The sequence below is a fragment of the Neopelma chrysocephalum genome, unplaced genomic scaffold, assembly GCF_003984885.1.
Source record: "Neopelma chrysocephalum unplaced genomic scaffold, ASM398488v2 Primary Assembly neopelma1_44, whole genome shotgun sequence".
Lineage (NCBI taxonomy): Eukaryota > Metazoa > Chordata > Aves > Passeriformes > Pipridae > Neopelma > Neopelma chrysocephalum.
In genome coordinates this window covers 145,426-166,158 of record NW_020897703.1, presented here as the reverse complement: position 1 = coordinate 166,158, position 20,733 = coordinate 145,426, and the positions used below count along the sequence as shown (strand labels likewise).

Genomic DNA, 20,733 nt, shown 5'->3' with positions numbered 1-20,733 from the left:
TTCAGGACAATATATCTGAAGCCAATATCCAATAAGAATTTTTTTTTTAATTGCCAAGTTATTATTAACTTGAAATCCCTAAAGATACTGGAAGTCCCTATAATGGAAACATAGCCTTAACTACAGAAAAATAATATTCTGATATCTGAGCACACTCAGTTCATTTCTTTGGTTGACATCAGACATTAGATATAACTACTGATTTCCTAAAGGTGCATATTGGTCTTTGTCAGAAAAATACTTGTTCCCAAGCACAAAACAAAAAACTCCTGTGACAGGTGGTCTTCACCACTACAGCCACCTGATCCAGCACACAAGCCAGGGCTTGTCTAATTTTAGACATTAAATCAACTTCTACTAAACAGAATTCCTTTCTCTTTGAGCAGCAAAACCTATTGCTATAGACGCTTACTTTCACAGTGATGGCAGAGATGAGAAATGGGGGAGAAAAAGAAAAGAACTAAATGCAAGGTGATTAGATAATGTGAACACAATGCAAATGTGCTGGAAATAAATTGAATGAGCACGAGGAAGAGTAAACTGAGTGACAAGTTCACGTGTTCTCTTCCTCTCTACTAACATAAAAACTGAACTATGACCACTAAATCTTTTTTTCTTCATTCCATCTCATGAGCTGAAATAGTGACAAACTTTTTGAGGAGAAACACTGTCCTTGTACTCAAGACCTAAAGACCTTTATCTTCCTTGGTCTTACACTGCATGGAGGGAATTAGGCCATCAACAACATCAATGGTGCCTCTCATCAAGGTCCTGGGACATCTCAGAGCAGACAGAGTCCTCAGCCAGGTGGAAATCCACTGCATTTCACTCAGATCCTTTTGAAAATACCAACCTTACAAGTTTCTGCCCCTACATCCATACCTGCAAGCATGTGGAAGGCAACAGATCAACTCAAAGAAGAACCAAACACTTGCACTCATTTTCTTTGAAGACCCAGATTTTTCAAACTGGCGGAAAGGATCCCATCCTCAAAAGCTGTTCTACAATCCAAACTATACAAACTGTAGTTGACACCACAAATCCAAGGGACTGGGAGTCATATCCCCTTATTACAAAACAGTAGAAATTTTTGTTTTGAAAGAAAAGTAACATTAACAAAAATTTCTCTTGCTGCATTAGTTACAGAGGGAAGAAGAAACCCCGTTATCTACAAGGCACCATGTCAGCAGTTATTCTGACCCATGAGCATTTTTGTGTCATGCTAAGTCACCATTTGCCAGGACTCCTGGAGTAGAACTTGTAGCTGGTATTTTTTTAGTGTTTTTTTCCTCCACAGAGAGTGCCGAGGAGTTTTGGGCCCATCTGCCCCGACAGAGGTTCAATGTAAAGTCCTTATATATCAGCACATCATAGAGAGCTAACAAAGAAATGCACAAAGGGAGCCTCCCACTCTTGGAAGGAAACTGGGAGTCCCAGCTGGACCTCAGTTCCAATTAGCCGCTCCATGAACTTTTCTCACAAGAGAATGTTTTCTGAAAAAATAAATACATGCTCTGATTAAGTAAATTGTGAGGAGTTAATTTGCAATTCCACAATCCCCAAGGGACTCCAGGACCAATCTCTCTGGTGTTTCATCTACAGTAATTTAACAGTTTACATTGTAAGACCTATGGCCTACGATGAAGATACCAGGACAAATCTTGAGTACATTATTCACCCTAGTGCCCCTGATCCAAAGGCACTACTAGGCCAATTAAAGCAAACAAGATTTAACAGTCAGCTACCTGCCCCAACGATTAGCACAGCAAGCTGTTTTCCCTGCTGGGATCAACAGCTCCACAGCTAACAGCTTCCACCTGCAAGCACCTTCAGACAGGCTTGCGAAAAGAGGCAAAACTGTGTTTCTCCTTTCACATTCCAATTCACTGAAGTCACTAAGCAATTTAAGTCCCTGCTCTCACAAACAGTGACATGCACTATAAGGTAAGCTTCCCAGATTCACATATCCAGACCCTTTTGAGCTATTCTAAACACTGTGTTCCCTGCTCCCCTTGGGCTAGATTTTTTTGTTTGCTTCCCATATCCCCTTCCTCTGCTTGCCAGGAACTGAGTTGGTCATTATTATTTCAAGTAATGCTGCCCCTCCCCTGCAGCATCTCAGACCTGTGGAACAGCAAAGCACTCTTTTAATGTAGAGTGCACTTGATAACAAGATTAATAAAAACTACACAGCATCTTTAGAGGGCCATCTTGTATTGGCATAACAAGAGCTCAAGTTCTTAACAACGGATAAAAGGAGAGCAACTAACACTGCTAAGAGTCCAGGCAAAAAATAATTAGTTGACAGGTGAAACAATGCAACTTCAGTGCTTTGATGCAGAACACCTGAACACTCTTTTCAGTGCAACTGTGATTATGAGTAATTCTGTTGGAAATTCTGAGGAAGTGATGAATGACTTGTAGAGTTCTCCAACTGGTTTTCTATGCACATGCTCCACTTGACAAAATACAACTTACATAACTAGCACAAGACAATTGAGCAATGAAGACAGCACAGGAAATGCCATTCATGTCGTTAGCCAAAATGCTCATGTGGCATTAACGTTCTCAGAGAATCATCACGAAAAGTTTGTTCCTTTTTAGTTCCTTGAGAACAGAAGCACAAGTGTTTATAAGAATCAAGAACACCACCTTTTTTCTCCACCCACACGGACTTGGCAGCATGTCCCAGTATTTTGTGATGTCAGCTCGGAAAAACCTGCATTGCATTGCTTCGGGGGCCTCTGAGAAAATAAAAACAATTAAACTACACACTGATTTAAGACCTGCCCTTTTCTCCTCTGTGTGCCCTGCGCTCAAAGAGAGACTTGTTGGTTCCCCTAATAAGTCTGGCCCCAATTCAGTTGCTCGCTGGAGCTGACTCATGGGATGAATGTTTGATATGAACTGATGAACATTTATGAAACAGGACATCTATATGGTTACCTGGGCAGTGCACGGCGCTGTCAGCAGTGCAGCAGCGAACAGTGTTAGGGCTTTAAGTACCTGCACCAAAAGTAATACTCTCGAGCTCAAAAACATGAAAGAAATCACAAAATCAACCAGAGACCTTTGCAGGACAGAGGGACTGTGAAGGGCTGTTTCTCCTAAAAGGCAGCACTCCCCTCCCTGCCCACACTAGTTCGGGAGGCGAGGCAGAGGTCGTGGCCGTCACTTCCATAAGCATTCACAGGCGATGTCCAATGTAACACAGAAGTCCAGGAGCAGGGAATGCAGACAAAATACTTAGTTCAAGCACACCTTTCCTCTCTGGATCCCTTGGCATCAACATAGTTCTCACTATATATTTAGGAGCATCCCTTAAGCTTAGTGCACAATTAAGGCCATCCAAATCTGCAGGAGCAGACTGAAGCCTGCCTTTTTGCTAATACACCTACAGTTCTGAAATTTATACCCACAGACTCTCTCCTAACACAGGCTGTTCTGAGCAAAGGATGAATTTTGCCCCAAAGGCTTGACAGCTCTAAGGACAGTCCACAGCAGGGTGTGCACTGTTGGAAGAGCAGGAAAGGGAATAATTACACTGGTAAGAACATAATCACACTTTAGCTGCTAATCCTGCAACATAGCCTATGAGTGCAGACTCCTCATTATCCTTAATGAAGAGGAGTGCACCTCACATGCATGCACTGATGCCACAGATACCTGCTTTTTGTTAAAGGACCAGGGCCCAAATCACAACCGAAAAAAAATACCTAAAACCAGATTTTGTCTTTGACTGGAAAAAGCCAAAATTAAACTTCGGTACAATAACTAAAAATTACCCAGTGGCCAACAAGTAGTAATTCAGGTGCAAATTTCACTTATATCCAAACAGTAAATCCTATTTGGTGGTGTTTAAGCAAGTGATCTTCCATTGACACATCAAGATTTATCAAGTCTGCTAGCTGTTTTACTGGAAAATAACTCTCCCAGTGAGATTTCCAGAGATTAAAGTCTGGGCTAAACTGTTGTACTATCAAGTCCATAGAATACCACATAAAGAAAGAGTTACCTTTGAAACATAGCAGTTTCTGATCCAGCACAAACCAATCTCTCTCTCCCTGGTACTTCTGTGAGTACATGTGGTTGTTCACCTCTGTGCGTGCATATTCACATAATTACATTTTTAGATGAATTTGCCTGCTTGTGTTCATGGCCCAAATGGATAGAAAACCTCCCTCCTCTATCCCAAAAGTCACCATACAAGTTACATGCAATAATTTACAAGCAACCCTGAAGGATCTGCACTTTCTCCCTCCGTAAGAAGATGTAGAGCTGACAGGCCACTGATTGTGTTACACACTGCCCTTGGTCCCCAAGGAACCTCTTTATAAATCCCCATATCTGCAATTAAGCCATGATCTTTAGCAAGGTCTCTGTGCTGCTTACTTTTAGGACAGGCTAGAAAATTACGGCAAACCACTAACCATCTCGTCCAAGTCACTACAGTCCTTCCCACAAGCTTTGTAGAGAATAAACAAAAGCATTGTTATAAAATGGGTGCTGTACAAACTTTTCCAACTGAAAATAAAACATCATTTAATTCTTCTGAGGATTCCAGGTAAAGAATGCCTCAGCAGGAGTCAAAGACTGTATAAGTGATGATTCCGGGTTCTCCCACAAAATCCAGTCTGCCTTTGGAAACCCTTTCAATTAGCATTAGAAGATGCTAATTAATAACATATAATCCTTTTCACTGGTTCAAACAGGCTCTAGATGACACATCATTATTTTTCTATTCTTTATCCCTGTTCTCCTATGGAATTCACACTGAAATTGCAGACTGATCTGCTGTCCAGTGCCCCAGTGAAGTCCTCCATGACAGCTCCCTTCCTTAAGGACTGTAAAGCTGGCAGTCAAGAAGCTGAGACTTACAACTGGAGCTGACATCAGCCTCTCCACAACTAGTTTACAACTGCAATGGGAAACAGAGGACAGAACATTCCCCTCTGCAGAGCAAACAAAACCTATTTCTTCCCTTTAAGGTCCTCACAGTTACCATCCATACAACCAAGCAACTGAGGGAAGAGGAATCAGGAGCATACTTATCAATATGCAATGTAGAAATCATCTCAGCATGGCAAGTAGAGTAAAACAGGAAATGAATAAGATTATTTAATAGCTCTTTTCTTGTCAGTTGATTATAAAGATTGTTTCAATATGAATGTTCATATTTCAACACGCACGTGCAGTTTACTCTGTAGTTCTTTACATTTTAGAATTTTGCACTGAACTGACAGACATTAAATATACTTTATTACACACCATGTTTGACAGACCATCCAAAGATGTTCTTTACAATTTATTTCCTTGGTCCAGTACTACATTATTCTTACTAAGTCATTACTGTCATAGGAAAAGCTTCCTATTAACAGTTCTTCTGTATGTGCAGGAGCTATTGCTCTGGTATGTGAATGTGGGATGCAGAAGGACTTATTCATGTGCATCAGTACAAAACTGAATGAAGTAGCACTGACTGCAGGTAAAACATATTTCACTTGGAAACTGTCCAGGTGACGGCTCTCATGTATTGGCAATAATGTCCCTTCTGTTTAACATAGTCCAAGTATTAGACTCTAGTAGTATTTGTGCAAGAAGTTCCTCTCAGCTCAGTGGAGTTATATATGTGCACACATAGGTATGCACATGCATCAAAATTTTTAAAAGTCTGGATGTACAACACAAAGTTTACTGAAAATTAATACAAGGCACCAACGCTGATCAGTATGGAAAAGCCGTGGGGAACTTCACAGCAACACAAATGAGTTCTGTAAGAAAATTTAACATCCCTAGCACTTTGAGGGGGGGGAGAAGAAATCTTACTGATGAATTTTTGGTAAGTAACAGATGGCATTATGAAACAGGGATAATACTCTAGTAAAGGACTCTGTTTAAAACTATCACAGAAATGTAGTAATTCTCTACAAAATTCTGTCAGATTCAGGATTGAGCGCTTGTAGGAAGTCGTCTTTATTTCAGTCTCTTCTCCAAATGGAAAAAAAAATTAAATCCCTGAGTCATAGCTAAAGATTCACAAATAAAGGATTTAAAGGAGACCATAATACGACTCCAGGAGACTGCAAAGTATCAAAGCTATTTGCTTAGAATAAGTGACAGCATTAGCCCAGCCAGGCATTTTCAGTATCTCAAATGACATTTTATACAGATGCTATTTTCCATCTAACTAACACCATGGTTTCACCAGTTGTCACCATAAAAAAAAAATCTAAATGGCAAAACTAAAATTGAACTACAGCTTTTTCAGTATGGAAAAAGGAAAACAAACATCTGCTGTGCTTTCTGCCTCACTGGTTAATGTGTTAAGCTAGACAATGTGAAAAAACACTACTTTATAGCACTGCTATATTATTATTCATGTCTCTAAGTCATCAAAACTAAAAATCAATGTACAGGACCATGACTGAATCCCACACAACACCCTCTCATAACACTGTTAAAAAAGTTAGGCTGAAAGCAGCCTTTTTGTGGTTTGAAACTCGAGGCTGGCCTTAGCCATAAAACTCAAGACCATTTAAGATCTCTTTAGATCATGAATGTCTATATCACACTTACCTCAATCAGGTCAAGTACTTCACTGCATTTCCTAGGAAAAGTAATTTTATAAAAAGTAATTACTACTATGAAGTGGGTATAAATTTAGAGTCATTAACATTCCCTACATCACACAAGTTTTCCCGGGAAAAAAAAAAAACAAATTAAAAAGAGAAAGAAGCTAAACATCTATCAAGTAAATATGCCAAAGTTGTCAGACACACACAGAGCTCTAAGCACATTTACACAGACATACAACATTCTCAACAGCTGATTTACCGTGAAAGCAGGTGTCAAAACCCCAATACAGAAGAACAACAAACAACACAACCACCCAGCTTCCAGCTGGAAACAAGTCCCAACCTACTTCCCCAGGCCCATTCCAACTAAAACTCAGCTCAAGTTCTCCCTACTCCTTCATATACGCTCAGGCCTCCACCAAGTCCCACACAGTGTTAGAATTAACTCCAGATCCACGACAAAAATGATGTTATTGTGCCTGGGTTACCACTTTGTTTCTGCAAAACATGCTTCTTTGAAGGGCTAACCCAAGCCCAGCAGAGACAAAGTCAAGATTCGTAGCAAAGGCAAGCCATCTTGCAACCCAATTCAGAGGGTTTCAGCACTTTGGCAGGCCCATGACAGCCCCTCCAAGACAAGACATCCCAGTTCTCCATCCCAACTCTGCAGAATGCCACACAAAACACACGCAGGATCTATATCAGCACCTTCTGCTCATTTTAGTACCAATGTGTTACTGGAGCAGTAACTGTACATTTAGAAGCACAAATCCTCATCAGGTTTACACACCATAGCAGCAGGACTGGGGGGAAAGAAAAATCTCACGCCCTGCTCTTTGTTCCAGCTTTCCCAAGCTGGAGAGCAGCAACACAGCCTGCAATTGGTAATCGTTTCCTCCCTCATTCACTGCTCAAACACTTCTTCAATGAAAAAAACGCACACTCCCAGAAACTAAAAGTGCCTGCACCAGACACTGTTCTAAAGGAAGTACCCTAATTATGCCTATTTTAGGATTTACATTTTAATTTCAGCTTCAAGCTGGGTTCTTCTCAGGGGAAAACCAAGAGCAGCACAGTAAATCCTTAGGCACATTCCCCCTACTTTTCTTTCCAAGTTGCTGGTGTGGGGTTTTACACTGGCTGAAGACACCACCAACACACAGCAAAAGGATATTACAGCCTCTCTGGGTAACGAACTGTTCCGTGTAAGGACTGCCTAACCTGGGGCAGTAGCTTTCAAGAACAGAGAAGATTTGTTTTTCCTCCCAGGAGGATAAAATAAGAAATGCCATATCATCTTTCAGATTCAGAGAGACTAGAAAATGAAAAGACTTACTGAACAACTTGCTCCACCCTTTCAAGACGGAGTTGTTCCATATTGATGTGGCTGCCCCGTATCATGCTGGGTATCATTGGCTTGTCTTTAACAACAAACAAACCCTTCCATTGCATAATGCAAGTTAGCTTGTCTTTAACAAGGATCTCAGCTGCAGAACCAACCCCGCACGTAGTAGCCTTAAAAACTGAAGTGATATCTACAACAAGTTTTTTTAGGTGGATTCTTCAGAACTTACTGCATTAAATTCACAACAGGCTTTGATATCAACTCTAACAAGTAATTAAATTGATATTTCAATGATAAGTGTTTTCAAGTTGTGCTTATCAACATTTTATTATAAAAGTGACAAGAGAGAGACTCTCTGCAATGAAGCTGCTCAAAGAACATACAGGATGAAAGCCAGCAATGATCTTATTATTCCATCAATGTCACCAGAACAAAAGTAATGAACAACCTCTCACAGGTTCCTGTGGATGCTCCAAAGTGTTTGCAAGGAAGGCAATCCAAGTTTACACAGCCCCTCAACTAGCGAAGTGTCTTCGTTTGTGACTCCCACAATGTACCTCAAGACCTTCCAAAGCAGGGTGGTGAGCAGGTGAGCACTGCAGGATGGTATCCATCAGTCCTGGATTCAGCAAGAGCTGGGAGCTCTGAGCCACTGACTCACAGAACAACCCCCTCAAGAAGAGGCATCTCCCAGTGCAGCAGTGAGACAGCCAGAGCCTCCCCAGGTACCTCAGTAGTGCCATGGCTCTCACCCACCGGAGCACGCTGATAACTACTGGGGATGTAGGAGGGAGAGCAGCTTCCTCTTGCTCACTTCTGTGCACCCACACCGGGCCAGCCTGAATTCCTGACCCACCACATGCCATCGACTGCTGCTGCTGACTGGACACCAACACAGAAAGCACCTGGGTACTGTTCTTCCCAGCTCTCCATTTCCCTACTGATATTCTCACAATTAAAAACTATTGAGTTTGCCCTTTCTGGTTTGCTGGCACACTGAAGGGGAAATACAAAACAAAATTAAACACGAGTAAAACATTCGTGTAAGATACTGAGCCAGGCTTATACAAACCACAGTGCACCAAACGATCCTATTTTACTAACAGTCTGAGCAGCCTTTATGTGCCACACACATAAATATTCAGAGGGAAGTACATAACGCCAGCTGCCCTCAGGAAGCAGAATAATGCCAGCCCCACATTACTGCCACTGCTCACAGCTCTGCTGTCTCCAGCCCACCTGCCACCACCCTGGGCTTTGTGCCTCTGACTGGAGTGCATGGGCTCTTTTGTTGGTCACCTAGAAAATATCACCCATACTGAGCCCTAACACTTCAAGTAGCTCTAATTCAGCTTTCAACTCAGTTCTTTGTCCTCTAAAAATAACTCGTGTTTAATTGCAACTGGCTACAATTTTCTAATTCTTTGTGACCCCAAACCTCTAAATCTATTACCCAGAGACAGCCAAAGTAATCCTTAATGAAGGTGTTGGTATGATGCAGCATGCTAGGGGCCATCTGGTTGCCAGGTGTTTCCTGGCTTAGCTTTTCTTCACAACACATCCCTCCTCCTCCCCTAATTCCAAGGAAGACAATTTCTACCTCAGGATAGTCCTTCGTTAAAGACACAGGCAAGGGCTTTGTTGCAAACAAGTCAGCTGCAGCACAGCAAAGTTCAGAGCCTTCAACAGAAAGCTTGAAAGGGCTGTTTATTACCATACACACCTCCCTGTGACTACCAGCAAAAGGCTACGCCAAGAGTATTTCTAACTGTTAACAGGAGGGGAGCCAAGTGCAACAATTTCACTGTAACCCTATGTCTTGTATTCTTCACTCACATTAAAAAAAAAAAAAAAATTAAAATGTTTTAGAAAAATACCACTTATAGTAAAAGCGTATGGTTTCAAATGTACTAGGCAAGATTGGGACTGGGGTGATTTGATTTCTTTTAGGGAGCAACACAGCCTACCAGGGAGGTTAGATCCTGTGACCTTTATTTTCAAAATGGAGCATTAACTTCTTTCATACCAGTAAAGGCCTTCCAGTTCTCAAACACACATTCCCGCCCCTCCCCTTCACCAGTGCTCTGGAGCAATTCAGAGAGCTGGACTGGTAGAAGGTAATTTTTGGACAGGACTAGCATTGTCCCAGCTCAGCTTCCTGAGCTGGCTTCCCACAGGGTCAGGCAAGGACCAGGCACTGTGGGAGCAAAGAGGCACAGGACCTCCACAGCACCAGCTGAGATAAGCATCCCAGATTACCAAATTGGAAAGCTTCTCCTGGTCCCCACTATCATGGTAAGATTTAGTCTGCATAAAGCATTTCATATTTCAGGCTAAAGCCAGCACATGTTTACTTGGGCACCTGCAGTAGTCAGTTCTCAGGAATGGTTTCAGATTGGTTATGTACATGTACAGAAAAATTGTCTCAATATTTCCACAGGGCAGGGAAAACTCATTTTTCCTACAGTAAAGAGAAAAGCTCTTGTGACTCCTTCCAGTGTATGGAAAGCAGGTCTGTGCTGGGGAGTTCCGCAGAGCCAGGTTTGATCCTCCTGCTGTCCTTGGGAATTAGCAGGTTAAGAAATGGAAATGACTGCTGCTCAGCAGACACACAAGGCAAAAATGCAGAGTGGCTGCCCTGCCAGCCTGGAACCTGCTTTGCTGGGCTTGGGCACCCAAGTACCCTGCAGAGGAACTGTCCTGGCAGTCCTTGGCACCCTAAGCCTGCACTGCCTATGGGGATATGTCAGGCCCTGATCAATTTATTGGTGAATACAGAGAAGATCATTTTGCAAAGACAAGGCTGAAATTTGCCCAGAAAATCCCAACAGGAATCATTTCCAAGCCAAAAAGCACTGTTCCAGTTCTGTTATGGACCAGGAACTAAGCAAACAGGACAAGCCAAAACCAAAACCAGCAGCACACCTGTGATGAACATGCCAGAGGCTCTCACCACTAGCCCAGAGCCCCACCAGCTCACAGGTACTGTTCATCCCACAGCTGTCCTACCCACGATCCCAAACTTCTGTAAGCTCCTCAGAAAACGAGCAACATTTCACTTCAAAATAAGGTCCAGCAGAAGAATATCCCATGGTTATTCTTCCATAGTTTCATCTATATAGTGAGTTTCTTAGTTCTGCCCAGAGCTATGCTTCAATGCAAAATGAGTGACTAAACTGAAAAACAACAAATAAAAATAGATAAATACTCAAATGCATCCAGACCTACAGTGGAAGGGAAAATTGCCCAGGACCACTGCCAGTTGTGAAGGGTTTTCAAGTTCAGCTGCAAAGCAAATCCATCATGGAAAGGGAAATATTAACAAGGGACTAGAGATACAGAACCTTTATTCCTGAGGCACACTTGCTTGTTCATTTGACTATTTGCATATTTTAATATCTTTTAAGATGCAAGTTTCTGCTAGAAATTATTTTCACAAGCTTCAAAACATTCTTCAAAGAGCTACTCATCTGCTTAGTGACACAGGCATGGGGCAGGGCTTGTTTATTAATCTAGGAGGATTATACTCCAATCTGGATCAAGCCTTACCTGAAGGTAAGGGCAGTAGAGCAAACAATAAATACACCACTTTCCAACGGCAAAGGCATGAGGGGAACAAAATCCTAAAGAAAGTTATGTCATGCCTGGATCTGGAAAAGACGTGAATATAAGGAGATAGCAGCTTCTTTATATCTGTTGTTCAACAGCTGCTGGAAATCCTGGACAGATAAATTCTATTTCTACTGTTCTGTCAGCTCTTAAACCTACCAGTTACAGCTAAAACAAGTCTACACAGCTAATTTTTCAAATGAAAACATAACACACGCCTCTGACCTCTTTTTTTTGCCTTTTTAATGCATGCAGAGATCACTCCCTCACTGCAGGAAAACTCATTTTTCACTTACCTTCCCTCTCCTTCAGATAAGCAAGCAAAAGGTACCAAAACATTGCCAGACAACACAAACACACCGCAGGTAAAATATTCATTCTCTCACTCATCCTAGGACACAAATAATTCACTTACTCGATTGCAAACTGGAATAAGTAGTGTCACTGAGACTGATCTTGCAATAACTTAAAACACAGAAGAAAATTCCACACTCTCCCCCCAAAAAATTTACAATTTCTATCAGTATATAAAACAAATCAGAAACAAAAGTAACTCAAGTCTTTCAAGTGACTAAAACCTCAGACCCAAAATTCACCTGAGAATGGCAGGGAAGTGAGGGCAAAACAAATCACCAGGTGCTGCCCACAGAGGGATTTCAGAGTAAGGCCCCATGATGCCAACTCTGCAATACCTTGTCTTCAAGAAAATACTTCTTTCTGAACCTAACAGTAGACATGGCTTCACGTCCTAAAGTACGGAAAACATTAGGTTTGCCCAATATTTTTTTTCCAAGTACTTATTCCCTCCTCCTGCTTGCAGTAGGTGGTAAAAGAATTTATTCCTAAAGCACTTAAAGTAACTTGTTTACACTTTTAAGTACAGCTTGCACATTCACCACGTTGCTCTGGCCCCATCACCATAATAAAACAGAAAATTCATGACCCTATCCAAAAAAGGTGAATCTGCCTTAAAACATCCAGTACCATTTTTATCTGCTGGCTCAGAAAGGTTTGACACTGTTAGCATCTTTAAAAAAACATAATTAATTACAATCAAGGACTTACTCTCTCATAGCAGTGTACATATGCATTTGTGCTACACGACAAGTAGAATCAAGTTCATTAAGAAATTTCAAAGCAAAGCATAAGGCATTGTTTCAGCAGAAATGACTTACTGTCTCAAAGCCTGAGCTCACTATGAGGGCTTCAAAGTCAACTTGGTCCAGAAGAACCACAGAGCAGAAAATCCCCATAACTGCAGTTGCTACCCAACACTGGCAGCACTTGCACAAGTCACACCCACCCAAAAGTCAGTCTCTAAAAGGACTCACAAGCTGCCGAGGGGGCTGGTGGGAAAGGCTTGATAACTGTGCCTCTTGGTAATTAGAGGTAATAATTACCTCTAATAATTACTGACCAGCAGGTCAGTGCTGGTGCCCTGATACCAACATTACCATCTACACAAACACACAACCATTCTAGCAATTGAAAATGTGTTTCTGACTTCTGACTGCTTCTAATCATGAATTAAAGCTTTGCAACATATTATTAATTCCATTTATTGATAACAGTGTATAGTGGACCAAGACAAGTGAAGGCAAAAAAATTAAGAAATCTAACTGAATTCAGCTTTTTTTTGCCCACAGAAACAGTTTTGTACTAGAGGTCATTCTAAATGAAATTAATCTGGCTACACCTATTTTTTTTTCCAAATGCATTCCACAAGAAAGTTATTAACTACATATATTGAAAGGCACATTTATGGGTATTTTTAATACTGCATTCAAAATACTGACAGTGTTTTAAGCAACACCAGTAGCATGCCATTTAAATTATCTAAATTAAAGGACTGTAAGTATTATCTATAAATCACTGCTGCTAATTTTGGCAAACTGTGGAATATAGAATTACAGATATGCATTTGTCATATTACAAAATGCCTTTTATTTATTAGACATAAATTTATTATATGCTCTAAAAAATAGCACTGGGTAATAGCAAAATATTGAATTTAAGCATTTTGTAAGTCTTATTCAGAAGCACAACCAGCTCTCTATACCCCGAAAAGCTTAACTTTGCAGAACAACATGGAATGAAAGCTCTTATTTACCACACTCTATCCCCAGCTCTTTGGAATGGATCAAGTTATTAACTGTTCCCCCTCCCACACAGAGAGGTTTGTTTGCTTTTCCCTTTTTTTTTTTAATTACTCTCCCACATGTTTGCCAACTTTACTACTTCAGGAAATTCCCATATTTTATCTCCCTAAGACAAAAGAAATATACCATTTCCTTCCTCCTGATTTATGTCTTTCTTCATCATTTTACAGGGGGAGATTTTTTTTATGGGACATCAAATTAATCCTTACAAAAGACAGATGATGGGGACAAAAAACTACCTTGCCACCTTCCTTCCACGCACACTTAGCCACAACCCTAAATGCCAGGTCTGATCTGGACTCCTGGCAAAACACACACTTCCAGGTGCATTCTGAGCATTCTGACAGCCTGTGAAGAGCATCCTTTGGCGGAAACTCTGCCCTGACTGAATCAGTGCAAATCAGTAACGACTCATATAAATCTGGAGGAGCTGACTCTTATTTCAGAAAACTCCCTCCTATTCCTGTGGCTGTTTCCCCGCACCACATATTTTCTAATACGGATGCAGGGGAGCACTGAAGGAGGGCAGGGCAATTCTGCAGGTAAGGAAGTAGCTCAGGGCCATCACACCTGGCTTCATCTCTGATTCCCTCTCACCCCAAGCTACAGGTTGACAAGCATGATGGAATATGAATGACTGATCCCCAGACCACTCCTTGAGCAAGGTCCATTCTCCTTCTCCTTTGCAAATCATTCAACTTCCACCCCTGCATCTCTCCTTTTTGAGATCCTGGATTTCTTTCCTCTGCCTTCTTGAACATCTGCTAATTGCTAGGGAAATAAAAGGTAGTATTACCTTCAGCACACTCAAGGGAAGCAATGCCCTGCGACACAAGCTCCAAACAGCAGCCCAGCACCTTGAAAATCACATCAGGCACCAGCAGACAGGGATCTGTCAGTGAGAGGCACCCTGCACGTGGACATACAGCTGCTGGTAATCAAGCCACAGAAGTTCAAACAAAGGTAGCAGCTTTGCTGTCTGAGCAATACCACATGGCCAGAAGAGGAAGGGATGCCCAAGCATACCTCACCAGATCACATGGAAGCAGCTGCAAGAACGGGGCAGGGCCTTTAAAAGGCTGTGGGGTCTCGGTCCAACAATCAGCCAGGGAACAGTGAAAACATGTTAACATTAGCAAGTGTTAGCTGCTGGCACTGGGAGCCATCACATTGCAGCGTTGAGCCTCAGGTCTGGCCAAAGTCCCCGTGAGAGAATCAGATCTTTCTGCTCAGACCTGGCGGTCACAGAAAGGCTGCCACGGAAAACAGTAACTTGGCAAAAAAGAGCTGGTTAGCTAAAACAAGCCAACCAAACTTCCAGCTAACCAAAATGCAAATCCAGACCCGAACCCTCCCTACAGTCAAAGGATTTTGAACACGCACTTTCAGCCTATTCCACAGCAGACACAGACAAGAGGTTTCGCTCACAATCACCCTCAGTCTCTGAGCCTTCCCAGAGGTATGGGTGTCCTTACACTTACTGCACCTTGCAATTGCCTGCACTGGCTTAACAAGTTATACAGATACCTTCTGCACAAAATGAGGAGAACAAGAAGAACTGTAGCTAAAACCTAGCTGGACAGCCTGGACAACCCCGTGGTTGTAGGGAAGGAGGCCAATCAATCTGCGCTCACAGTCAGCAGACACAGGTTTCTGGCCCAGCAGCAAAGCACCCAAGCCACTTTTGAATGTCCACAGCACTTTCTACTGTTCATCTCTGGATCAAATTTGGACCAAGGCCAGAGTTTTTGAAAGCATATCCCTAACTCTGTTCAGAACCTTTATAATATTCCTATTCTATGTTCTCTTTTTGAGGTAGTATTTCCTAACTTTGCTCATCCAAGATCAGAACCTCAGGAAAAGTGGCAAGTTTTGCACATGGAAGCAGCTCTTCTAACAGATAAAATATATCCCTCAACATAGAACTGACTGTTCCTAGTTTTAAACAAGAAACAAGCCCCTATCATTCTCTCCAGAAAATAAAGTGGAAACACAGGGTTAATTGAATCAATAGGTCCCATAATTAAATGTTGCCAAGTTAGCTGATATGATTGGACTACTGGGTTTGGTTTGTTTGGGAGTTTTTTTGTGTTGTTTATCCAGAGGCTGCATACACTTTACATTACAGCTAATTTTGCAAACAGGTACTGAAATTTAGTTTAAAACACCCTCAGGGGACAAAATGACAAGTTTCACAAAGAGAAAAGCAACTTTTCATAGACTCAACTCAGTGGAAGCTACTGTGAGCTAAGTGCATGACAGCTACTGAAAGTACTAACAGAAACTAACACAAAACCTTCTTGCTGGGGGCTTGACCAACACGAGACGAGAAATATTCCTCAGATCCCCAGACCCACGAGTGCCAAATCTAAATGAAGAAGCAGAATTTACTAGAGGGGCTTAATTCTACCTAAAAATCCATAACTTAAGAATTCACAGGTATGAACTGATTATTTCCCTGATGGGAAAAAGTACCCCAGATTTCCAATGATCAGAAAACAGATCTGAAAGTGGCATTGTCTTTTCCCTGATGGTGCAAGTCAGGTGCAGATTCAATGAATTCAACACAGTTATACTGATTTTCTCCACTTAACACTGCTGATCGTAATGGGCCATTGTCACCCTTGTACCATATGGACATATAGATACATACATATTTTTTCTGGAAGATGGACACCATGTCCAAAATAAACAAACACTCATTACACCACAGAAAGTTAGAAAAACAACACATTTAAATAATACTAAAAGATAAACAGTATATCATAACATTGGTCAAGCCTATAAACTAGTACTGTCTTACATATTACAGAAAACAAAGAGATTCAATAAATTTTTATATTGTTGAGGTTGCCCAAGCCACACCTTTTCGCAGTAATTCCTTTCAAACTGGCACTTTAACCAAGATGCAGGATACTGAGTATAAAAAACCGACACTCTGGAGCTGTTGGCTCCTTATCACTCCCTCAGCTCCTCAGTCAAGACAAAAGAACAAAGATGAGTCTCATGTGCAAGGCTGCTGCAGGGAAAAACAGCAATGAGTGTAAAACCATAAGGAGCAACAGCATTAGCTCATCTTTTCTCCTTAATACAACAGCAAACAATTAGTGTTAAAGTAAAATGGGTCAATCAAGACCTCAAATCTTCTTAACAGCTAGTACAGTAACCCATGTGGCCACAGAAATCCAAATTAACCCCATGGATACCTCAGTCCTTTCCTCCAATACCTAGAAAGCAATTACAAGTGTCACACTGAATCTCCTTCTGGAACACTCTCATATAGTTTAGTAGCATAACCTGTGATTAAACCTATCCATGAAATAAAAGCTTTTTCCTCTACTGAGGCAGATGGCTTAAACCACCTCTGTTTTCCACCACCAATCCTCTAAATCAGCTCCACCCTATGGAAATCAGTCTCATGCTGTTTTTTTGCTTATTAGCTGAGATGCAGTGCAGAACTGCTGCTAACAAGCACACCTGTATATGAAGCAAAAGAATGGAAGAAAAAGCACCTGCTCTAAGGATGTCAAAGATGGCAAGACCCACCCTTCCTCTGCCTTACCATGTGCATATGTGTTTGGGGAGGGAAAAGCCATAGTGTGATTTCACAGAACGTTGCTCATTTCCATGCTTAGTCTAGAAGTACTTGGCACCACTAAATATCATCAAGGGTTTTCCACCACTGAGCCCACATACCCTGAATTTATTCTCTTTCTCTTTCCAGCAAAACATTCCCTTTTCGGTAAAAACATGCTTGACTTTTAAACATGCTTAAGGCTGACTTTCAAGGGCAATTAAGCATGTGTTTGAACAACTGAATAAATCCAGATGGACCAAAAGAAGCATCCTTGAGTCTTAGGAACAATTCTATATATCAGCACATGCATTCATTAAATACACACATTGGCTTTAAGGTAGTACAGAAACAAAATATCCAGGTGACCACCAGGTCAGATAAGTTCAGAAAGGACCTTGTGAAGTCACCTAGGAGTCCTATTACACCTTTCCAAATTTCTGGCCATTATTCAGGTGCATGTTAACTGCAACACTCCCTGACCCCTTCCTAGGTAAGGCTTCAGTTCAGCTACAAGTGTCCTGCAGGCAGGAATGCCTCTTTGAGAACACCAATAAAGCCAAGGGGTGTTTTTTTGTTCTCTGGCTGTGAGCCAGAGGTTTTACCAGATCAGGTCTCAGCACAGCCACTGCCTGGTCTACAAGCAAAAGTTCTGTAAGGAACTCGGGCCTTTGGACTGACCCGCAATTTATAGAAAAATACTATCAGAGCTTTTTTTTTTCCTTTCTTAAGCTAATTGTAATTTGTCCCGCCACGGCAGATCAGATTTCAGATCTCACAGATCCTGCAGCTGCATTTCAAGCTCTGTCAGTATCTTGCCACTTTGCAGAAATGTTTGTAATCAAGAGGTGACTTTCTGAAAGCCATCATCATAAAGTCCTCACATCCTAAATTCTTTTTGACTTCTTCCTCTTCCAACTTTAAGAAAACAAACCTGTCTCCAACACGTGTATGACATGCCACACCGGGGGGTGATATCTGAAACAGCCCAGCAGAGTCTGCAATAGGCCACCCCCTTCAGCCCCCCCCCCCCCATTTCAGTGTTTCGGTATTTCCAGCAACTTCTACAGCTCAGGCAGCTCTTAAGTAAGCACAGTGCCAGTGCTACATGGACCAGAGCCCACTGGTGTCAGCACATACAGCAAATGTTTCCTCTATGAACCCAGGTATATGGTATAGTAAGTGGTAACATGACACAGGCTGAAAGGAAAGGTACGCTTCTGGAAAAACATCCAGCAAGAAGGGAATTCTTAACCCACACACTGCAGCAATTCATTTAGGGACTGCTGGGATCAGATCGCTTGTGCCTAGGTGCAGCACCTCAGGGGTCATTCAATTACAACAATTAAAACTATTTCTGTATTGCCCAAACATATTAAAGAGCACAGCTAAGTGGGTATGACATAACACACGGTAACAATTACGTCAGACCTCTAAATCAAGGGTGCAAATGTCGCTTTATATAACAATCTGCATTATAAGCACAATGAACTGCCCTCCGGTGTGCTAAAACTCTCCACAGAAGAACAGCAACTTTTTATTCTCAGGATGACAGCTCTTTGGCCTCTCTCAAACACCCACAGGCAATGCACAATATAGGTGCAACAAAGTGAAAGTTTCATTAACCAAATCCTGACCCTTGATGAGATAAGAAAAAATGAGAAGAGACAGAACTTAGGGCACCATGCTCCACTGCTGAGATCACCCCTCCTCCCAGAGCCAGGGCTCACCTGCGTGTCTCATTTCCATGCTGAATGGTCTCACTAAGCCATGGAAGGTTATTTTCAGTGTGTTACTTCAGCTCATCTGCAAATGCCTGAGCTCCAGGAGACTGGTACCACATTAAGACCGGGGTCTTGCTCACTGCTGAGTGCAGCATCAGTGTTTTGCAAAGGGGCAAAATGAAATACTCAGTGAGGAATTTGGTGGTTCCCAGACCAAGGTGCTACAGGACGAGTTTGGGCTCCATTTTACGTATCACACTTTCAGAACATCAGCAGCAGAAACAAACACTGAACCACAGACTTAACTGGACTACCTCTACACTAACTGAATAGAATTTTATCACACTCAGGGACGGTGCCCATTCTCTCATTCTTAGTGATCTATGAAGTAATGGCAGGGGTAACTTCACTAGGTCATGCCCTCTCAGCACATTCTCTTCCCAGGCAAGGGCTGAGATGCTGTGATCACGTCATCCAGTCAGGAGGGAAGAAAGAGGAGCTATAGAAAATAAATACAGTCTGCAGCTGAACCTCTTCTTGGGTGCATTGGCTACAAGATCTGCAGTCTAGACATCCCTGCAAGTCTAAACCAGCACAGGTGAAAAGAACCAGATTCTTTCACGGAAAGAAAACAAAGGTTTGTGGAGCAAATGGGAAGAACCAGAAGAGAAAGGATATGTGCTTCAATCCTGCAAGGAAGAACGCTTCAGAAAACAAAAGGCACAGGTTTCCCAAACCACAAGCAGCCCAAATGCTGGATAGCAAGTGATTTTTTGAGAAAGGATGGAGTATGATTTATTGATACGACCACAAAGACATGACAGATTATGAAAAGGCATGCTGGAGACCCTGAATAAGTAAGACTTACAACATATGTATGTGTACACCCTACTCTACTGTATGACCCTATGTTAGCCCACTTACATGTGAAAGCCACCTACTTCGCCTCAGAAAGAATCCTACATGAAAACCCACGAGCAAAACAAAAGAATATCTTCATTCAGAGGAAAACTGAAAATTCCTGCACGGGGAAATTAACCATGCCGGTATCTCACAGAGGGAGAGCAACTCTCCCGACATGCGGCACACCCCCTTCTTTCCCGAAGGTGCTCCATACAGCACATCCCATCCGAGGGGCAGGTCGCGGTGAGTGCCTCACACTGTGCCGGGCACACCGAGCTGGGTCGGCACATGCCGGCGGCTCCTACCTGCAGCGGGGCACGGTTCACATCATTTTCTTATACAAAAAGGCTTTGTTCGCCGCCGGCCTCCCGTGCGCGGCTGCTTCCTCGCCGGATCTGCGGCCGATGCGTTCAACACAGGGAATCTTTTTTTCTTTCAGGGTCGTTCTTTCCCCCCCCCCTCCTCGATGCAAATTAACAGCGCTTAGAGCCCTCGCCTCACACAACGCTCTTTGTTCAGCCGCGCAGATCCCCTTAGAGGAGCTTAGGGGTGGGGGCAGGAGAGGACAGAGTCGCATCTCCGAAGGGCTTTTACAGCCTGGAGATGCTCAGAGCCCTCGGGGGCAGTAGCCCCCGCGAAGGTAAAACGGGCGTTACCGGGGGCTTTTATCCTTCCCATCACCTCCGGCAGGTCGGGCGGGGGCGACCCGCGGCGAACTCCCGCGCGGGACCGCAGCGGGGGCTGAGGGGCCGGAGGGCTGAGGGAGGGAGGGAGGGAGGGGGCGCGCGCGGGGCCCGCGCGGCGCGAGCCCCCCGAGCAGGGCTCGCGACGGCCGCGAGGCGGG

The 20,733-nt window shown here is 42.7% G+C and overlaps 1 protein-coding gene across 2 annotated transcripts in view; it reads right to left on the bottom strand.

Annotated features, from left to right (window-relative positions):
• The window catches only part of MAP2 (microtubule associated protein 2), a 222,979-nt gene that overhangs the window by 201,544 nt on the left and 702 nt on the right, over positions 1 to 20,733 (bottom strand). The window lies entirely within an intron of this gene.